Here is a 6,000-nt window from a genome sequence, read left to right as displayed (position 1 = left end):
AAAATCTCTGTAGATGTTCAATGAAATTAATAATAATAATAATAATAATTTAAAAATATGGAAGCACTGAGGAGAAAGTCATGGGGTCTCTTTCAGCCTCTTGTCACAGCACTATCATCCTGAGGCAGCTGCTCCACCCACCTTATTTCCCAACAACAAGTTTTGTTAGTTGTTAGGTGCCGTTGAGTCAGTTCCGCCTCACAGTGACCCTGTGTACAACAGAATGAGCCCTTCCCAGTACCGTGTCAGCCTCACAAACGTTGCTACGTTTGGCCCATTATTGAAGACCCTACAGAGATGAGCAGACCTAGTGGCTGGAACAACGAATCCTCTGTTTATTGAACATTTATGCAAAGTCTCTCGTGTCAGGCATTACTACAGGCACTGAAAGATTTAAAATAAAGAACACAGAGGCCCTATTCCATGGCTCTTGTGCTCTAATCAAGTGTGAGAAATCCTAATAGATGAGTCATTAGACAGTATCCTATCACATTTTGGTAAGTGAATAAGGAAATAAAGAGGGTTATGGGATGGTGAGTGACTGAGGCTCAGTGGGTAGAAGGGTTATAGAGCAGTTCTGGAAGCCTCTCTGGGAAGAAGGTCATCAAGCCAAGAGCAGAAAGAATAGCAGGGATCCAGTGGTAGAAAGCATTGTTCTCGTTTGAAGCCAGTGTGGCTGATGTCAGCTGGGGATCCAGGAAGACAACCAGCTATAAAATAACATCCTTTGTTCTAGGAGCACAGAAATCCCTGGGAGGTACAAATGGTGATTGTATATCTGAAAGATTAGAGGTCTGTGTTCTCCCAGAGGTACCATGGAAGAAGGGATTAGTGATCATTTGTGAAAAACCGTCACTGAAAACCCTATGTGACACACTCCTCCCCTGATACATACAGTGTTGTGATGAGTAAGAGCTGAGTTGATGTCTTGGATGGAGGCACAGATAGGGCTGTGGAATGCTTTGTATCAGTCATGGGGAGCACCCCATAAAGACCAGAAGCAGGCCCACAGTCTAATGTAGGTTGGGAACTAGGTTTCTCACTGCATCAGTACAACTAATGTACAACTGCACCTGCACATCAGAAGGAAAGACTGACTCATGGATTATTAACACTCAGAGTTAAAATTAGATCAGAGTTGCCTAGTTTTGGTTTTGGGTGGTTTGATGTTTTTATTTTGTTTTGTCCCTCCCACCCCCACCCCCTTATTCCAAATATCTCCTCCTTCTGCATAAGGTTGTGAAAGAAAAAGAACAAGATTTTTTATGTAAGTTCAGGTGTCCTGATTAGGTAGGCAATTAGGTGAAATTTTGTTCTATTTTACAGAGACATATCACATCTCATGTTTTCTCTGACCACTGATGTGAGCTTGATGCAGAAACTGTCCTACAACTTTGAAGATTCTGCTTTATACTGATTTAGATGCAGGGATGAGGCCTCTCCTCTCTGATGTTCAGGGGATTCTATGCCCCCACCTTTCTTCTCCCACCCTCCTAGTTAGGTCAGCTAGCATTGGGATGTGTTGCATCTGCAGATGCATCTGCACAGAGTGCAGGTAGGAAAAGATAAGAAATAAGTTAATGGAGCAAATGCTCCATGAATTTTATTAATCTGGAAAAGTCCTAGTTGAGCAAAAAGAGGGGAATCCCTCAGTACTATAAAAATGGTTAGTGCACTTGTCTATAATCTAAAATGTTGGTGGTTTGAATCTACCCAGAAGTAACTTGGAAGAAAGTCCTCGTGAAGTATTTCCAAAACACCACAGAAATTAAAAAAATCCACAGAGCACACAAGGGATTTTCATGAATCATAATCAACTTAGTGGCAACTGTGATTTCATTTTGGTTTTTTTCTATTAGGCAGAAATTAGAGACACTAGGGGTATGAAAAATGCACTGAAAGGGGGAAAAAAACACACCCCAACCCAACAAAACCCCAAATGACAAATGCACCACCATTTTCCTCTGCCTTGTTTTACATGCAATCCATGAATCACTTCCTAAGTTACATTTCAACTAAGAAATACAGTCTGAAGAATATTTTGTCTTACGATATGTTTTAATTCTCTGGGGATCTTTCACTAACCTTCAGACAAATTAATGGTATGCTCCCCAAGTACTCAAAGCATTCTGTTCATTCCTTAATTATCTGACTTACTGCCACTGCTCACAATGGTGCTATTCATTATTACACCACTGGACCCGTGTTTTAGATGCAGTAGGCCCTCAGCATAGGTATACTGAATAAAGAGAAAGAGTTGAAAGAAAATGGAAAACTGATTTTGATCTTTTGAGAAAGAGAGAGAGCTTGAATGATTTTAATACACCAAGAGACAATTTAAAAACAAATTCAGTAGGAAGCAAGGGTCTCCATGTCTTCATATTTTATTCCTAAAGAGAGATTCAAATTACAGTTTAGATAACTCCTCTCTATTTCAAGCCAGGGTGCTGCACAAAGCACTTGGCATTGCTTTTCTTTTGGTTGGTGGGGGAAGTGGCTAAGGATTCCAGGGGGTCAGTTCAAATGGGGAAAGTGGTTTCTTTTGACCCATTTTCCTGACCACTTGAGGATTTATTATATGCACCAAACCAAAGGCATTTCTGTTCATGAGAGAAGGAGAGATTTGGTTACTGCAAATAAGACAAAACGAAAGTCTTGATAGTATTCCAAGTAATGTAATGATGGAAATGTAAAAACGATCTGAATCCAGTTATGAACTAGAATGAAGCAAACACTGTACAGACAGACTTCAGGGATATTACAGGTCTGGTTTCAGGCCACTACTATCCAGTGACTGTCACAATAAAGTGAGTCACATGGATTTTTTTGTACTATAGTTTATTAAGAGTACTTAGTTAGAGACTTCACCTTGCAGTCCCTCATGGGGGTGGTGGGCAAAGCCAAATTGATCTGCTAGTTTGTGTTGGGGAAGCGCCTTTGCATGTTACTGCCCTAAGAGCTTAGATACATATATGCTTGCTGGTCCATTGTCTGCTCTGTTGGGTTACAATGTTTGTCTATCTCACTAAAGTGGGGCTCCCAGCTTAAGACAGAGTAGGAGGAAGGATTGGTCATCCACTTGTAAAACAACAGGCCTTCGAAAAAACCCTATGGACATTAGAGTGCACTTAGACTATTAGACATAGCACTGGAGACTGAGCCCTTATTTTGGGAAACACAGAAATAAGGAAGAATAGTTACAAACAGCCACTAATAATCAGAGCATGAACATTTAATGCAGGAATACAGGACACTGTTTATAAAAAATTGGGATGCATAAATAGTAACATATTAGGCATTGGCAATCCAAGGGCTAGCTACATCGTGCTTGGAAAGAGAGAGGTCAGTGCAGGAGAGGAAGAGCCTGGGTAAGAGGCATTGACAGAGAGACTGTGGCAATGGGGTCAGGTGTCCCAGAGATGGTGAGGTTGGTTCAGGGAAGGGCAGAGCTCAGAGCAGCTGTTCATAGGGTCACTATGAGTCGTAATTGACTCGAAAGAATCCAACAACAACAACAACAAGAACTGTATGAAACAGTGTGAACTTGAGAATTACCGAAATGTAACACAGAGATGTGAAACCAACAAGTGTTGCTGGACACTGGCTTAATCCAGGGTTGCCACAAACCTTCCATTTGTGGAAAAGTGCAGTTATCTGCACAGCACAGGAAAACAAGGTTTGCCGCCTGTATTATGTATCACCATCGAGCTGGCTCTGACTCTTAGTGATCCCTCACGGGGCTTCTGAGGCTGGGAATCATAAGGAAATAAGGCTGCCCATGAGGCTCCTTCAGAGCCACAGGGGGATTTGAACCGCTGAAGGTATGCAGACTTTGGGCTAGCAGTGCAATTTGCTATGGACCACACCATATGCTGTCTGAACTCTCTATATAAAAAAACATTTATATATGAATTTCCTTTATGAATGAGCAGGAACAATTCTTTAAAAATACAAGGAAATCAAATGCATCAATACAGTAATATATTAAAAGTCAGAAGGGTTTCTTCCAGTGATGTAGGTACAATTAAAATAAAAATGCCTTTCAGTGTAACAGACTATCTTATGAGTAGGAAGAGAAAAAAAGTTAAAAATGATACCCTTAATAAATTTTACTAGTCATTCACATACCAAAACCGTGTTAGCTAAGTAACTGTTGATAAGTGTTAGACTCTGACTCATATGAAGTAGAGGGTCCGCATAACAGGAGAAGACCCTCAACAAGATAGACTGACACAGTGTCTGTAATAATGGGCTCAAGTGTATTGGAGATGATGAGGTTGGCACAGGATAGGGCAGGGTTCAGATCCACTGTTCATGTTGTTGTTATGTGCCATCGAGTCGTTTGCGACTCATAGCGACCCTATGTACAAGAGCCCTAAACACCGTTCTATTCTGTGCCAACCTCGCTGTCTCAAACACATTCATTCCCACCACTCCACTCACAGAATCGATCCATCTCATCGAGGGTCTTCCTCTCCTGCGCCGTCCCTCCACTCTCCCATGGATGTCCCTCTTCAAAGACCAGTCCCCTCCTTGCAACATGCCCAAAGTATGCCAGATGAAACTTCAGAATCCTTGACTCCAAGGAACATTCTGGCTTCACCCTCTCCAGAGGGTCACAATAAATCATAGTTGGCACACAACAACAACAATATGATGATCCTATGTTCAACAGTAGGACAACTATTGCTTTCCTTGTGCTGAATAGAAAATAGCGTATTTAACAAGGAACTCATAAAATATTATACAAAATGCGTGACCCCAGAGGACATTATGCTGAGTGAAATATCTCTGTCACAAAAGGACAAATACTGCATAATGCCAGTGTTATAAAACAGGACTGACATGGAGGTTGGGGGGGAACTAATAAAAGAGGGAATAAATAATGAACACAGCATGAAATAGATGAGAGAAAGAACTGTCTAAAAGAAATTTGAAAAAATAGCTTATTTAAATCTCATTGGAAAAATCTCAAGGGTTGTTATTGTTGTTATGTGCCATTGAGTTTTCTGTGACTCTTAGTGATCCTATGTGCAATAGCTCTGACTGCCATCCTATCCTGAGATAGTCTCACTGACTCTGACACACCTAGCCCCATTACTCCAGTTACGGAGTCAATCCATTTCATCTGGAGTCGTCCTCCCCTGCGCTGCCCCTCCACCCTTCCGGGCAGGATGTCCTTCTCCAAGGACTGGTCCCTCCTGGCCACGTGCCCAAGTATGTGACACGGAGCTTCACAATTGTACACTTGGTCGGCTGAGGGATAAGTGATGCCATGTTTTACACATGAGGAAACATTTAAGGAATTGAGGAAACATTCCTTAAAATAAAGACATTTTGAAAATCTCAGTAAAAGTAGATTCAGTGGCATTGATATTTTTGATATCTTACACTCTTCAAATTAAAGGATGAGTCCATTCAATTCAGCAAATATGTTTCCCGGACACAGGTCAGGCCTGTGCTAGGTGTTAGGGTGCCAAAGTTGATAAAAGCAGCATGGGCCCAGGCCTCAAAGAGCTTTCTGATCTTGAGTTCATTGAGCAAGAAGGGATATGACAGCTTTCATCATGGTCAAGTCACAAAACCCCAGAGCATTCTAAAATTTCAGAATGGGTTGTTAGGTGTCCTCCACATAGAGGCCCTAAGAAGAGATCTGAATCTGACCCTGTCCTGTGCCGTCCTAAGGATGCGTACCATGCTCAAGCCTATTGCTGTAGTTGTCATGTCAATGCATCGTGTAGAGTCTTCCTCTCTTTCGGTGATCCTCTTCTATACTTATTAGACACCTTTCTTCTTATTAATAATTCCTACAATGGGCCAGAGAGCTCTGGTGGCTTAGCGATAAGAAATTGCGCTGCCAACTGAAGGTATGTGGCTTGAATCCACCAGCTGCTCTGTGAGAGAAAGATGAACACTCTTCTCCTGTGCGATTTACAGTCTCACAAAACCCGCTGGAGGATCAGCTATGAGTTGATTACGACTCGAGGATCCTCCACAACA

The 6,000-nt window shown here is 41.8% G+C and overlaps 1 protein-coding gene across 1 annotated transcript in view; it reads right to left on the bottom strand.

The window, feature by feature from the left end:
- The window catches only part of PLEKHG1 (pleckstrin homology domain containing, family G (with RhoGef domain) member 1), a 129,386-nt gene that overhangs the window by 65,891 nt on the left and 57,495 nt on the right, over window positions 1–6,000 (bottom strand). The gene's annotated exons all lie outside the window — the stretch shown is intronic.

Source organism: Elephantulus edwardii, unplaced genomic scaffold (genome assembly GCF_000299155.1).
Source record: "Elephantulus edwardii isolate Elephantulus edwardi_28Jun2011 unplaced genomic scaffold, EleEdw1.0 scaffold00024, whole genome shotgun sequence".
In the NCBI taxonomy this organism is placed as follows: Eukaryota; Metazoa; Chordata; class Mammalia; order Macroscelidea; family Macroscelididae; genus Elephantulus; species Elephantulus edwardii.
The sequence above is the reverse complement of the archived record's forward strand: the minus strand, read 5'-3'. Positions and strand labels throughout refer to the sequence as shown.